The sequence below is a fragment of the Trichechus manatus genome, unplaced genomic scaffold, assembly GCF_000243295.1.
Source record: "Trichechus manatus latirostris isolate Lorelei unplaced genomic scaffold, TriManLat1.0 scaffold00067, whole genome shotgun sequence".
NCBI classification, from domain to species: domain Eukaryota; kingdom Metazoa; phylum Chordata; class Mammalia; order Sirenia; family Trichechidae; genus Trichechus; species Trichechus manatus.
The window spans coordinates 7980716-7997928 of NW_004444003.1; positions in this window are offsets into that span (position 1 = coordinate 7980716).

The window sequence follows — 17213 nt, forward strand, 5'->3', positions numbered from 1 at the left end:
TTGTTCCTATATTACAAAGAAGGAAAGTGGAGCTCTAAGAAGATAAGTGACTGGCCCAAGGTCATATAGCTAGCAAAGGGTGGAATGGGAATTTGAAGGTAGTTCTATTTGATTCCAAAGCCCATATTAAATGGATGTATACCCTAAAAATCTACCATAATATTTATGCTAGCAATATTAAGAATGAAAGTAGCCATAGGATAATTAGAGATGTCATGTAACTGTTCTGCTTTTCTTAAGTCACAAATCCTGTTGTGACTACAACTGAATTTAATTTCCATTTCAATATCATAGCTAAAAACGTAATTTATGTGCTTCTGGGTGTGCTCTGCCAAAGTCAGCAGCTTTCTTCCCATATTGTTTTTATCCCTGGAATTGACTCTAACCTCAGAAGTCTATACAGTGTGAAAATTTTCATGGGTAAAAAACATCACTGCTTGACCTTGAGCTGTTCTGTACGAGCTTTACTAAGATGTATAATGGTTTCCTTATGGTGTTTGGCTGGAGTCCCCAGGTAGTGAAAATGGTTAATGCAATCCACTGCTAACTGAAAAGTTGGAAGTTTTAGTCCCCCCAGAGGTGACTCAGAAGAAAAGCCTGACTATCTACTTCCAAAAACCCTATGGAGCACACTTCTACTCTAGCATACAAGGGGTTGCCATAAGTTGGAGTTGACTCCATGGCTATTGGTTTGGTCTTTGGTCATTAGCACCAGTATTCACAGTTGTAAAAATGTCATGTCCACTGAAAGGACAGCCTACCCTGTAGCATCCTCTCTTCACAGACTTGACACTCCTCTAGACTCCTGGCTCTCTTGTGTGCTCTCACTCTCTCATTTATGCTCCTTATCCTTCCTGTAAAATGGGGATATTTAGCCACTCATCAACACCACCCTGATAGGATGGGACTCCTAAAGGTCTCTTTGTTTCTGCATCCAAGGTAGTGATCAGTTCACTACTATCAGCCATGCTAGTGACATAGGGCACATGTGAAAAACTACTGCCTCCCAGTTTTCCCAATAGGAAGTAACTGTATGCCTTCTGCTCTCATATATCTACATTTTAAGGAATTCCAATCATCTTTCTCAGTCTCCTCCTAGACAAAAAGGATGGAGGAATGTCAGGAATCCCTCTATCATCCACACCAGCTTTTAAATTTCTTGCTTCTCCAACAGTTACTCTTCTCCTTGGAGTTCCTCATCTAGAACTTAACTAGTTATATTTCTTATCTTGATTCTTTTACTACAAGATATAAGTGTTTGAACCTAAAAATTTGTTATTTTTTTATCTCTCTCTTTTTGCACTAACCAAGATGGGGAGGAAAGTCCTTGGGATCCAAACGAGTGAAGGGACAAGCAGATGTTAACACACAGTTAATACTTCAAAAGTATAATCCCACCAGAGTAACAAAGGATTTTATATGGTTGGCGTATATTTGTGAAGATGTGGAGAAATGAAAGGATTTGATGAAGAAAAGTACTAAAGAAGAATCAAACAAGAATGGAGAAAAGAAAAAAAAAAACAAGGAAAAAGCAAGAAAGGTAAAAATGAAAAAACAGTGAGTAAGGAGAAAAAAGAGAAAAGAGTATAATGGTAGTAAGAAATAGTCAAGAAGAGGAAGCAAAAAAAAAAAGGAGGGGGGGAGTGGGGATGGAAAAGAAGGGAGAGAAGATATAAGAAGGAATGTAAAAGCTCCAAAAAGAAGAGAAAAAAGAGATGGGTGAAGAATTGGAAAAGAGAAGGAAAACACAATGAAGAAAAAAGTGTATAAGAGAGAAAACAAAAGAAAAAGAAAAATTTCAGAGGGGAAAAACATTTAGTTTTCAAATTCCTAACTTGACAAACAATATAACATGGCAGCCTGAAACCCATTCTTCCCTTTCTTTCTGGCGTCCATAGTGTTTCCTGCTTCTCAGCTTTAGAGCCATTTGTTTTAAGTATTTGCAGCTAGGCAAGTCTAGATTTTTAGAACTTTTAACTTAAATTGCTGCCACATCATACAAAACTGAAACACAAATCCATTGCTGTTGAGTCAATTCCGACTCATAGCGATGCTATAAGACAGTGTAGAACTGCCCCGTAGGGTTTCCAAGGAGGAGCTGGTAGGTTCGAACTGCCAACCTTTTGGTTAGCCACTGAGCTCTTAACCACTGTGCCACCAGGGCTTCTGCCACATAATAACCAAAACCACCAAACCTATTGCCTTAAGTTGATTCTGACTCACAGTGACCCTACAGGACAGAGTAGAACTACCCCATAGTGTTTCCAAGGAGTGGCTGGTGGAGTCCAACTGCTGACCTTTTGGTTAGCAGCCATAGCCCTTAACCACTGTGCACCAAGGCTCCATAGCTTTTTAAAATTATTATTATTATTATTTAGTGTTAACTGAGTTCCAAACACTAATCTAATGGGCTATGTGCATTATCTCATTTAATCCTCACAACAAACACAAGAGAGATACTATTCTTTTTTCCTACTTTGTTGTTGTTGTTAGGTGCCATCGAGTTGGTTCCAACTTACAGAGACCCTATGTACAACAGAACAAAACACTACCAGGTCCTGTGCCATCCTCACAGTTATTGTTAGGTTTCAGTCCATTGTTGCAGCCACTGTGTCAATCCATTTCATTGAGGGACTTCCTCTTTTTCACTGACTCTCTACTTTACCAAGCATGATGTCCTTCTCCAGGAACTGATCCCTCCTGGTAACAAGTGCAAAGAATGTGAGACAACTTCTCGCTGTCCTCCCTTCCAGGGATCACTCTAGCTGTATTTCTTCCAAGACATACTTGTTCATTCTTCTGGCAGTCCACGGTATAGTCAATATTCTTGGTCAATACCATAATTCAAAGGCATCGATTCTTCTTTGGTCTTCCTTATTCACTGTCCAGCTTTTGCATGCATATGAGGTGATTGAAAATATCATGGCTGGGGTCAGGTGCACCTTAGTCTTCAAGCTGACTTCTTTGCTTTTTAACATTTTAAAGAGGTCTTTTGAAGCAGATTTGCCCAGTGCAATGTGTTATCTGATTTCCTGACTGCTGCTTCCATAGGCGTTGATTGTGGATGCAAGTAAAATGATATCCTTGACAACTTCAATCTTTTCTCCATTTATCATGATGTTGCTTATTGGTCCAGTTGTGAGAATTTTTATTTTCTTTATGTTGAGGTGTAATCCATACTGAAGGCTGTAGTCTTTGATCTTCACCAGTAAGTGCTTCAAGTCCTCTTCACTTTCAGCGGGCAAGGTTGTGTTATCTGCATATCGCAGATCGTTAATGAGTCTTCCTCCATTTCTGATGCAATGCTCTTTATATAGCTTAGCTTCTTGGATTATTTGCTCAGCATACAGACTAATAAATATGGTGAAAGGATACAACCCTGATGCACACCTTTCCTGATTTTAAACCACAAAGTGTACCCTTGTTCTGTTTGAACGACTGCCTCTTGGTCTAGGTATAGGTTCCAGATGAGCACAATTATGTGTTCTGGAATTCCAAGTCTTTGCAATGTTATCCATAATTTGTTATGATCCACACAGTTGAATGCCTTTGCGTAGTCAATAAAACACAGGTAAATATCTCTCTGGTATTCTCTGCTTTCAGCCAAGATCCAACTGATATCAGCAATGATATCTCCTCGTTCCACGTCCTCTTCTGAATCTAGCTTGAATTTTTGGCAGTTCCCTGCCAATGTACTGCTGCAACCATACTTTACAGATGAGGAATTTGAGGCTTAGGATGACAAAAAAAAAAATTGTGCAAGATTATATAACTAGCAAATAATAAAGCCAAAGTCTAAAGGAGAAAATTCAACTCAAGATTCTCCATCTCCGTAACCACTTCACAAACACTCCCTCACGTATCCAAATAATTAAAATAAACAACCGACCTACTTACCTTTGATTTAATAGCTCAAGGAGTAATATGATGTTCAAATTTGATTCAGTTTATGGTTTGGGCAATTGTTACAATGTGCTTTGATTTTGAGTTCCAATTCAAGGTTCCATATTCTAATGGCCATATTACCTATCAAGGGTATGGATGCTTAAAAATCATGGGCAATAAGCCATCCCAGTATAATTAGGAGGTGCTCTTTTATATTCCCAGAGAGCAGAAACCATGTGTTTAAGTTTGTGCAGACTCAGCACAGCCTCCACACAGATGGGTATCCATTCCATGCTGTTTTATGAAGGAAAGATATTGCAGAGTCCTGAAGCTGAAGTGAGACTATGACAGGAGGATAATTCTTATGCCAGGAATTACAGCTGGTCTTTATCACAAAGAAAGGTGTTTGAGAGATTTTAGCCAACCATTCAACATTCTTGTCAACTAGTGAAAAGATAGAAACGTTTTTATATATCAGGTGGGAAAAAAAATTGTGGAATTTCTCAAAGATATGTCATTGGCAGTGTTATGAAAACGCTTCCTCGAAAGTTCATGATCAGCTTCAATGTAATTTTTTTCTCTATGGTTTGCAGTTTGCTCCTGATTTAAATTATGTATTCTTTTATAATACTTATCTCATTACATATGTCTCCTTAAGAACAGAATGGGCCAAGCATTTCAGATTCAAGAAGTCCTATGCTCAATTTCCCACTTATTACCTTTTGACTTTGGCAAAGTCCTTTAAACTCTCAAAATCTCACTTTCCTGATTTATAAAACGAGGAGAATAATGGTTACTGACCCAGAGTTTTTTTGTGGGCATTAACTAAATCTGACACATAAGCGCTTGGTCTATTCAATAGATTTTAGCTGTAACAACAACAGGAACAATAATGGTCATTATTCTTATTGCAACCTCCAGCCCTTTTACAATATCTTGCATAGTAAGCCCTTAATAATTATTTGCTAAATGAAAAAAGTATATTATTTGAGAATAAACATTATATTAATAATACCGTATATAATATTTCAGTTAGCAGCAACAGAAACAAATTATAAAATCAGAAATAATGTTTTCGACTTATATGAGATTTCATAATTTTTGAAAAGTACCCATAAAACGTTAGCCTATAATGATTTTTGGCTTAATACTTCTTTTATTGTTTTGAAACTAAGGCAGAAAATAAATGTGTAAGATGATGATAAATGCCAATAATCCGTAAGTTTCTGATTGCCAGTAGAAAATGTTAAATGGATATTTTAATAAAATTATAAACTGATAGTTGGGGCCTTAGTTGATTTACTTCCACTGTGATCAGAAGATTTGTATCAGGTTCTTCTGTAAAAAAAGCTCTGTCGTTTCCCATCCCTCCTCTCCATACATCAATGACTGGGTTTAAGCTTAGCTAACTCAGCGTACTGTACTGCTAATGAACATATATACAGTAAATGCATTTTGAATAAGTCTATTCTGTTGAGTACAAGACTAAAATTATATTGCATCAACCCACTAAAAGTGAAAATCAAATCACGGATAACTACATAATTAAACACAGCAAAAACTACTTTAATGCTAATGATGGTGCGTCGAACATTCATTTTTGGTACATGATAGAACCTTGTTTATATTCACTTAAACTTGACATCTATATTTACCCAAAGCTATTCGAACTACCTCATTTTTTAACCTCTCAGATTGTATGAAATTTCTGATTTGGATGTGAACAAAGCATAGCTGAAATGTCAAAAGACACATCCCCTGCCCCAGCACTGCTAAATACTAAAAATAGTTCTAACGAGCTGCTTATTACAAAATTTTGAAGCAGTTTGTTTGCTCAATCATTGTTTAGTTTTGCCACTTTTCAACATTAAAGTAGGTCCATATTAACCATATCTGCACATATTATAGTTTTTAAAATCATACCGTTTTTACTGTCTTGTATAGTGGTAGATGGTGTTGTATATCCATCTGTCTTCACAGTAGCTCTCCTCAGTTGGGGTAGGAATGTGTACTAATTTACGTTGATGTTGAGGAAACTGAAGCACAGCTCCTTCCAATATATAATCATTTGGGGAATAGAGCATTTGAAGACTAGTGCTTTTACAAAGCCATATTTCCTCAAATTAGACGGCAAACTTTAGGAATGTTCATGGAAACATTTTTGAAGTATATGTTAATTTATTCTGATTCAGACATTTATAAGGAAGACAGTTATTTTGCCTATTGTCATAATTGAAGTCTCTTAATAGATATTGTCCCACACATCTGTCAGTTCGTTGTACTGTGGTGGCTTGTGAAAGCTGGACAATGAACAAGGAAGACCAAAGAAGAACTGATGTCTTTGAACTATAGTGTTGGTGAAGAATATTGAATATGCCTTGGACTGTCTGAAGAACGAATAAATCTGTCTAGAAAGAAGTACAACCAGAATGCTCATTAGAAGCAAGAATGGCGAGACTTCATCTCACATACTTTGGACATATTATCATGAGGGACCAATCCCTGGAGAAGTACATCGTGTTTGGTAAAGCACACGGTCAGCTAAAAAGAGGAATACCTTCAATGAGATGGATTGATACAGTGACTGCAACAATGAGCTCAAGCATAATAACGATTGTGAGGATGGCGCAGGACTGGACAGTGTTTCATTCTGTTGTACATAGGGTTGCTATGAGTCTGAACCGACTCAATGGCACCTAACAACAACAATAGATGGTGAGACTATCACAAATACTTAAATTTTAATTTTTATTCTGCTCGACAGGTCATGTCATATTACTAATTTCTTTCGGTAGTCACATTGTTGATGTTGTTGTTTGCTGCCATCCAGTTGGCTCCCAACTGATGGCAACTCCATGCACAATGAAACAAAATGCTGCCTGGTCCTATGCCATTCCCACAATTGGTTGTAGATCAAGCTGTTGTGATCCATAGGTTTTTCAATGATTGATTTTCAGGGATAGAGTGCCAGGGTTTTCTTCCTAGTCTGCTGAAACCTGTTCAGCATCATAGCAATGCACAAGCTTTCACTGACAGACAGGTAGTAGCTGCACATGAGGGCACTGTCTGGGAATCAAACCTGGATCTCCTGCATGGAAGGTGAGAATTCTACCACTGAGCCACCAATACCCTCCTGCCTCGTTACCCTGTTGTTATTGTTAGGTGCCATTGAGTCAATTCCAACACACAGTGATCCCATGCACAACAGAACAAAACACTACCCAGTCCTGCACTATCCTCATAATCGTTGTTATGTTTAAGCTCATTGTTGCAGCCACTGTGTCAATCCATCTCATTGAGGGTCTTCGTCTTTTTCTCAGACCCTCTGCTTAACCAAGCATGATGTCCTTCTCCAGGGACTTGTCCCTCCTGACTACATGTCCAAAGTAAGTGAGATGAAGTCTCACTATCTTTGCTTCTAAGGAGCATTCTGGCTGTAGTTCTTCCAAGATAGATTTGTTCATTCAACTGGCAGTCCACGGTATATTCAATATTCTTTGTTAACACCATAATTCAAATGCATCAATTCTTCTTCGGTCTTCCTTATTCATTGTCCAGCTTTTGCATGCATATGAGGTGATTAAAAATATCATGGATTGTGTCAGGCGCACCTTAGTCCTCAAGGTGACATCTTTTTTTTTTTAACATTTTGAAGAGGTTTTATATTATTGTACAGAAATTCTACAAGGTTTTCTCTCCTCCACTCTGTCCAAACTTTTATGTGCAAGGCTCATTTAATGGCAATTAATTTCTTGGAAGATAGACTGTGTTTACAGAGTAGAGGCAGTATTGCCAAATATAGAGTGCAACACTTTACATCGTATAAATTTAACAATGAACTTTCAATCATGTAGGAAAGGCTATTTAATGGCCTTACAGGTCTCTTAATTGTGTGATTCCTGCTCCACGCCCCTCCACAGAAGAGACAACTCCATATGGAGTTTAATTCTAGACTAGCAGAGTTACCAAATAATGATGTTTGACTAGATTTTCTTGTGATTAAATACTAACTTAGACAAATGCAAAATAACCTCAAATCCTTCTCAAGAGATCAGCAAGGGATATACAGTTTTGGACCTGTCAGTTTCAGGATTCTGGTGATGGGCCAATTTCTACAAAATGTTGATTTGGTTCTTTTGTCTTGTAATAATGTATAGAATGATAACCCAGCTGTGCCCTAACCATATGTTCTAACTCACACAAAAGTCAAATCAGCTTCCTTTTTTCTAAATTACCTCATCCCTTGATGCATGGACCTTATTTATAACCTCCCTTTGTGCAGCCATAACGCTATCACATAGGGCTTAGAGTCTGAAAACCGAAGCAATTGCTTGAAAATTGATTTGATGTCTTTTGCCCATCCCTCCCTTTGGTCCCTGAAGACATTTTAATATGAGCCATGACATTATGATGGATGAAATCTGGCATTTTACTGTAGCAATGCTACTCCCATGTGGAAAATAACAGCTTGTTCAAAAGCTGGTCTTCCAGCCAGATTTAGTTTATATAGTGCACCACATTTCCGAGCTTCCCTCTTTTCTTTCCTTTCAAAATATCATTCCCAAATCTCTTTGTGTTACTTATCAAATTCTCCAAGTATCACAGGATGAAGCTAATTGAAGTTCACTTAATAATAATGGTAAATATGTAACCAAAAGATAGGGCTAATAGTGAGTAAGAAACAATCTAGATATTTCAACATAGAATGAAATAATTTTCCCACACAAACTACAGTCTGTGAAAACATAAAATTTCTGCTGATTTCTGAAACCCCTATACCTTTTAAAATACATTGTATAGCTAAGAAGAACTGGCTCTGTAATGTTGGTAGACCAGATGCCAAAAAACTTAAGTTTATTTTATAATAAATAACATGTTTATATATGTTAGTTGCAACATCTTTCCTAACTTTATATTAACTACTGCAGTCAACTGTTCTAAGACTAATAAACACAAGTGTATTTACAAATTCCCTACTCAAAAGGGAGAGAAAATATATTTGAGATTCCACCAGTGTGTGCAATTAGTACTACTTACATTTAATTAAGATGTCATGTGTTGTGGAGCTTTAAATATACTGGTTAGTTGAACACATTTGAGGATGACTAACTGCAACAATGTTCTCCATGTGCTCTGGGTGTCTTGTATATGTCCAGATCTCCTACCAAAATAGGATAAATATTTAAGCTTACAGAAAATGTAGAATACATTGCAGTGAAAAAATTACTATTTCTATGCATGTAATTTGTACTTATGCCCTTCACCAATAAACTCAATAATTATTTAAAGACCAGCAGCAAGCAGGTGATTAATTATTACAGTGAAGGAAGTTGTACTGGTCAATGGGTACTGAATTTAAGGGTCCTGACTCCTCATGTCAGCTTCAATGCTGTCAGATCAGTTCCATCTCACCAGAGAATGGAATAGTTTGTACATTTCCCATACTCATCCATACTTAAATGATAAAATGAGGCAATTACTGTCATTAAGCATACCCTCTGAATTCTTTAGCAACATGAATAATTTAATGTTGGTTGGAGATTGAACTGAAGGTAAAATCTAGTTCATGACACTGGCATTTTATTTTGGTCCAGTTTACTGTGTGTGCATTCATCTGACTTAATTTACTTTTCAGTTTCACTTTTATTTTATTCACCTTTTGTAGCTACCTCCTTCATATTCCTTTGACAACTTGAGAATGTCTTGCAGCTGAACGTAATATTAATTATATTTCAAAGCAAACCTTTATTCATTTGGGGACAATCTGTGAAACAGAAATCTGTGACTGAAGCTGCTGCCAAGCCAATTACTGCAAAATAACTCAAATATGTCTCAACAGATTGCATTTTTCCTATTGTTAGACTGTTTATTTCATAGATCAAAAGGCTACACTTGCTTTAATTAAAACCAACTAACTCACATAGTTAAATATATCGTCCATTCCTTGGGAATATATATGGGCTTGTGTATAGATAGTGTGCTAATGAAAAATCTCTGTTTTCTTTTTCTATTGCTGCGTAATTCTGTTTTTTTTTTCCCTAGATGTTTCCAGGCTTTCTTTATGTCAAGGCATCCTTTGTATGAACAAGCTGGAGAAGAAAGAACTAGGCAGCACTGAAAAACAGTGCAAAGAAATTATTTAGTGCTCAAAGAAATCCACACTAGGCACACATCACTTTGCAGCCCACATGCAGAAGAGATTGGTGAATTACAACAGATTCAGTTTGGATAAGTACCTGGCATTCAGATGCTTATCTGAACTTAATCCAAAAGATCCAAAATTCTTACTTCTGTAATACAAGCCTGGAAATTTTTATCATATTTTATCAGAAGATCTTGAAGAACTCTTGTATGAAGTTTCAGAAACACCTCTTTCTTTTCAGGATGAAATAACAACAATAAATGTAAAGATTTACAGAACAAAGATGGACTTTCTAATAATATATAAAATAATACATAATTGGAGCCCTGGTGGTGCAGTGGTTAAGCGCTCTGCTGCTAACCAAAAGGTTGGCAGTTCGAATATATATATGTTTAATAGGCCATCATTTAATATTTGTGTTTTTCAGTGCTGTTCAAAAGCAAACAATGTATCATAACCCCATATATCACCATCATTTTATTTTTTCTAAAGTTATATTTAGCTTTAAATATATAAGGAATCACATTTAAAGCCCATAAATTGTCTGTAAACTGAAATTCCTGTATGCAAAAAGACCACCTTTATCTTTAAAAGTACCTAACAAATGACTATTTCCTCTTCCACTTCAGGGGGTTCAGATAACGTTTAAGTAGACATTCTGAGCTGTTCACTTTGGCGGGAGGTAGAATCCCAATGACACAAGCTCAGAGAAGTTTAGGCTTTAAACAAGTGTGACTCCAGGCAGGGGATGAGCAGGAAAAGAACAATAGAGGGTGTGTGAATAAAATAAACTGGGCAGGAAAAAGATAAACTTAGTAGTGTTTCTTCCCCTAGCACTTGCTGAGACCCGGCTCATACTCAACTTCTGTTTGCCGGTAGACCTGGTAAAAAGAGGAGAGACTCTCAAACACAAATTGCTATAACCTTCAGTATTGCTGACAATTACAGTCCCCAAGTTCCCTCACTTGAGCCAGTTTCCATACTGATGCTCTCACTTGTTACATTGTTCCTCTTCCATTGCTGTAGAATATGGCATAGCTATTGGTTAACAGAGCGTTGGGGTTCCATTCCATTTTTCTTCTCTAAGCTTCTTCCCACTCCCGGCAACGTGTCAGACTCAGGCCCTTCTGAATCTTCACTTTTGCATGGGATGAAATGAATTTTCACAGACAGAAATGGATAATTTGCCTTTTTCTGATATAAGGTTATTTTTGTCTGCTTCCTTCTGCCCCCTCATTTACAGTTATACAGGTATTTGCATATTCTAGTTCTAACATAGGAACATTTAATGCACCCAATCCTTTAGCTCTCTTTGGGAGTAGGGAGGTTGGAAGGGGGCTTTGAATCACAAATGAGTCACTGTTTTTGGTGTCTGCTGTACAATAGATTCTGACTCATAGCGACCCTACAAGACACAGCAGAACTGCCCCATAGGGTTTCCCAGGCTGAAATATTTAGGGAGCAGATCACCAGGTCTTATCTCCTGTAGAGTGGCTGGTGGATTTGAACTGCCTACCTTTCAGTTAGCAGCTGGGCACTTAACTTGTGCCACCAGATCTCAACCATCCTAGGAACTTTGAAATCTGTAACTCTGGTCTAAGCAATTCTTAGCACAGGCCTTCAACTCAGCTCAACTCCTTTGAGTTTCTGATGGCCAATGAACTATTCTCAATATGTGAAAATACAGAATACGATTCCAAGAATGATTCATCTATTTCGGGGAGGAGAAAAAAAAAAAAAAAAAAAAACACGATGGAACTATTAGTCAACCTGGAAATAAGACAGTATGCAAAATAAAAAAACCTCTATTCCAGACAAGGAAACCCTGGTGGCGTAGTGGCTACGAGCTATTGCTGCTAACCAAAAGGTCTGCAGTTTGAATCCACCGGGCACTCCCTGAAAACTCCATGGGGCAGTTCTACTCTGTTCTATAGGGTCACTCTGAGTTGGAGTCAACTCAATGGCAACGTTTTTATTCTACACAAGTTGCTAAATAATGTGAAATACTTTTAGCTACACATAGGTTCTCACTTCAAAACGCACGTCACTCTTTCAAAAATCCATTTTGTTCTTTCAGAATCCTGAGGAAGAAATAATCAGTTTGGAACATCATAAATAATCAATCTTAGGTTTAGAAAGATGATAGGAATGGCTAATCTAAAATATGTAATTTACATATGCATTTCTCTGACAGCCTGGGGTTTGCACTACACGTATTTCCCCTCAAGAGAGAACCTGCTGTGAGGAGGGTAGTTCGCTGACAGCGTCCAACTGTTGTGCCTTCAGGACCCATCACAGGGCTAAAGTCAAGACTTCTGTCTTCCCAGGCTGTTTCCAACCAATGACCGAGCTTGGTAGGGTTGCTAGACTCTTCTAATGTGCAGTCTTTACTTTCGTACTTATCATCAGCTTGATAAAGAATTTCTCAGAGCTGCACTGCTGTCTGAGTCTCTCTTACCCTATCTTCTATCCTCTCCCCTCTTCTTTCACAGGTGTCAGACCACCATTTTAATTTGAAGGTTTGCCCTTGCCCACTCCTACCCCTCTCTCCCTTATGCTTCACAGTCAATTCCACTAAATAATTTCTTTCACTGCTAATTCCATCTTGGAGTCTGTTTACTGGAAAACAAGAACAGACACAATGTGTGTGTCTATCCATATAAATACACCCACATAGAGATACATACACATATGTGTGCACTGATACATACACACATTTACATATGAATATTTGTATGCCTACACACACACACACACACACACACACACACTTATTTAATCAACCATCCTAGAAACTACATTTTGAAAGATGAGCAACTGACCTTCTCATTGAGATATGCTAAGAGTAATCAAAAACATGATTTTTCTTTCACTATCTTGATAAAGATTGTTACTGATAGTCAAGAAAGCAAGTGCATACATGTTGCATAGTACATCATGACATTTATTAGCGGCATTACTGCTTGTATTAAAAAAGACAAAGCCAAAACTAAACTAAAAACTGTGGTTTATATTAACAATATATCTAGTTGAGTCCATTATACTAAAACGTCAAACTTTTAGTCTAGTGGGTATGAATTAACAGAATACATTAATTTTTCAGTTTTCAACTGGAGTTTCTTGATGTTATGTGGATCCAACTTTTTATGAATCGTCTTTTATAAGGATGTTACTAAGGACTAAGCCTGACCTAAAATAAGAATGACTATCTTCACCCAGATAGAAATTCAGTCACCAAATTACTCTAAAATAATCTTTCAATACATTGACTTTAAGCTTTGAAAGATATCAGGCTAATCATGGCATTTTCAGTAAATTTTATCTGATGACATAACGACAACAATCAACTTTTTAATTAAAAAACCTATGTACTTGAAACTACATTATGATGAAAATTCCTGAAACCAGTTAAAGTCATTTAATCCCAATGGAATATTTGGGGATTATTCCATCTAATATTTATCTGTGTATTTTAGAGTAGAGTTTAATTTCTTTTTTAATTTATTTTTTATTGTACTTCAGGTGAAGGTTTACAGAACAAATAGTTTCTCATTTAACAGTCAGTACACATATTGTTTTATGACATTGGTTAACAACTCCACGACATGTCAATCCTCTCCCTTCCCCACCTTTTTTTTTTTTTTTGGTGAAAATATACATAGCCAAAGAGACGCCATTTAAAAAATTTCCGCATGCACAGTTCAGTGACATCGATTACATTCTTCCCGTTGTGCTGCTATTCTCACTTTAGATGAAGGTTTACAGAACAAAATAGTTTCTCATTAAACAGTTAGTACACATGTCACCCTATGACAATGGTTAACAACCTCACTACCTGTCAACACTGTCCTTATTCAACCTTCGGTTCCCTATCACCAGCTTTCCTGTCCATTCTGCCTTCTAGTCCTTGTCCCCGGACTGCTGTGCCTCATTAGTCCAGTTTTGATTTATGGGGCTGTCCAATCCCCGGCTGAATGGTGAAACTCCGGAGTGGCCAGTAAATCTGGTCTTTGCGTGTGTGTGTTAGAATTTTGTTCTACATGTTTCTCCAGCTCTGTCCGGAACCCTCTGTTGTGATCCCGGCCAGAGCAGTGAGTGGTGGTAGCCGGGCACCATCTACCTGTACTGGACTCAGTCTGGTGGAGGCCTTGGTAGCTGTGGTCCATTAGTCCTTTAGACTAATCTTTTCCTTGTATCCTGTTCTCTTCATTCTTACTTTCTCCTGAAGGGGTGAGACCAATGGAGTATCTTACATGGCTGCTCACAGGCTTTTAAGACTCCAGACGCAACTCACCAAGGTAGAATAGAGAACATTGTCTTTATAAACTGTGTTACGCCAATTGAGCTAGATGTTCCCTGAAACCATGGTCCCCACAGCACTCTGCCAAGCAATTCACTCCCTCAGGGAGTTTGGATGTATCTATGGAACTTCCATGACCATTCCTTGTATAAGTTGTGCTGGTTTCCCCAGTACTGTGTACTGTCTCACCCTTCACAAAAGATACCACTTATCTATAGCCCATTTAGTATTTCCCCCCGACCCCTCCCATTCCTTGTAACCAACAAAGATTGTTACTTTTTGTGTGTAAACTTTTTCATGGGTTTTTACAATGCCATTCTCATACAATATTTGTCCTTTTGTGATTGACTTATTTCACTCAGCATAATGTCCTCCAGTTTAATCCATGTTATGAGATGCTTCACAGATTCATCACTGTTCTTTATCATTGCATAGTACTCCATTGTGTGTATGTACTATAGTTTGTTTATCCATTCATCTGTTGTTGGGCATCTACGTTGTTTCCATCTTTTTGCTACTGTGAACAATGCTGCCATGAACATAGGTGTGCATATGTCTCTATGAGGGACGACTCTTATTTCTCTAGGATATATTCCTAGGAGTGGGATTGTTGGATTGTATGGTATTTCTATTTCTAGCTTTTTAAAGAAGCACCATATCATTTTCCAAAATGGTTGTATCATTTTGCATTCCCACCAGCAGTGCATCAGAGTTCCGATCTCCCCACAGCCCCTCCAACATTTGTAATTTCCAGTGGTTTTGATGCGTGCCAGTAATGCCATGGTGAGATGGTATCTCATTGTGGTTTTAATTTGTATTTGTCTAATGGCTAGTGATCGCGAGCATTTCCTCATGTGTCTGTTGGCTGCTTGAATGTCTTCTTTGGTGAAGTGTCTGTTCATTTCCTTTGCCCATTTTTTAACAGGATTATTTGTCTTTTTGTTTCAGAGGTGTTGGATTTTCTTATGTATTATGGAGATTAGACCTTCGTCTGACTTGTATTGTCCAAAAATTTTTTCTGTGGGTTCTCTTTCTACTCTCTTGGAGAAGTCCTTTGAAGAGCATAGGTGTTTGATTTTTAGAAGATCCCAGTTATCTAGCTTATCTTCTGGGGTTTGTGTGTGAACGGTTATGGTTTATATCCTATTAATGCCGTGTACTAGGGCCTGTAACATTGGTCCTATTTTTTCTTCCATGAACTTTATAGTTTCGGCTTTATATTTAGGTCTATGATCCATTTTGAATTAGTTTTTCTATATGGTGTGAGGTATGGGTCCTGTTTCATTTTTTTGCAGATGGATATCCAGTTTTGCCAGCACCATTTGTTGAAAAGACTGTCTTTTCCCCATTTGATAGACTTTTGGCCCTTGTCAAAGATCAGGTGACCGTAGATGGATGGATTTACATCTGGGTTCTCAACTCTGTTCCATTGGTCAATGTATCTATAGTTGTACCAGTACCAGGTTGTTTTGACTACTGTAGCTGTATAGTAGGTTCTGAGGTCAGGTGGTGGGAGTCCTCCAAAGTTATTCTTTTTCAATAGTGCTTTACTTATTCGGGGCCTCTTCCCTTTCCATATAAAGTTAATGATTAGTTTTTCCATCTCATGTTGTCGGTATTTCGATTGGGATTGTGTTGTATTTGTAAATTGCTTTGGGTAGAATTGTCGTGTTCACAATATTAAGTCTACCTATCCATGAGCATGGTATGTTTTTCCATTTATGTAGATCCCTTTGGGTTTCTTGCAGCAGTGTTTTGTAGATTTCTTTATATAGGTCTTTTAAATCTCTGGTTAGATTTATTCCTAAGTATTTTATTTTTTTAGGGGCTATTGTAAAAGTTATTGTTTTCCCGATTTCCTTTTCATCGTTCTCTTTATTGGTGTATAGGAATCCAACTGATTTTTGTATGTTTATCTTGTATCCTGCTCTCTGCCAAATCTTTCTGTTAGTTCCAGTAGATTTCTTGGGCAGTCTTTAGCGTTTTATATATATATACTATCATATCATCTGCAAACAGGGACAGTTTAACTTCTTCATTACCAATTTGGATGCCCTTTATTTCTTTTTCTTGCCTTATTGCTCTACCTAGAACTTCCAGCACAATGTTAAATGGGAGTGGTGATAAAGGGCATCCTTGTCTTGTCCCTGTTCTCAAGGGGAATGTTTTCAGCCTCTCTCGATTAAGCATGATGTTGGCCATCGGTTTTGCATAGATGCCTTTTATTAAGTTGAGAAATTTCCCTTCTATACCTATTTTATTGAGAGTTTTTATCAGGAATGGGTGTTGGACTTTGTCAAATGCTTTTTGTGTGTCAATTGAGAAGATCTTGTGATTCTTTTCTTTCCTTTTCTTTATGTTGTGGATTACATTGATTGATTTTTTAATGTTGAACCATCTTTGCATAACTGGTATGAATCCTACTTGGTTGTACTGTATTATTTTTTTGATATGATGCTAAATTCTATTGGCTAGAATTTTGTTGAGAATTTTTGCATCTATATTCATGAGAGATATTGGTCTTTAATTTTCTTATTTTGTGGAATTTTTGCCTGGTTTTGGTATCAGAGTTATGCTGGCTCCATAGAATAAATTCGGAAGTGTTGCTTCCTTTTCTATGCTCTGAAATAGCTTGAGTAGTACTGGTACAAGGTCTTCTCTGAAAGTTTGTAGAATTCTCCAGTGAAGCCATGAGGGCCAGGGCTTTTTTTTGTTGGGAGTTTTTTTTTTTATTACCTTTTCAATATCTTCTCTTGTTATTGGTCTGTTCAGATTTTCAACATCACTTTGTTGTAGTTTGGGTAGGTAGTGTTTTTCTAGAAATTTATCCATTTCCTCTAGGTTTTCAAATTTGTTGGAGTATAGTTTTTCATAATATTCTGTTAT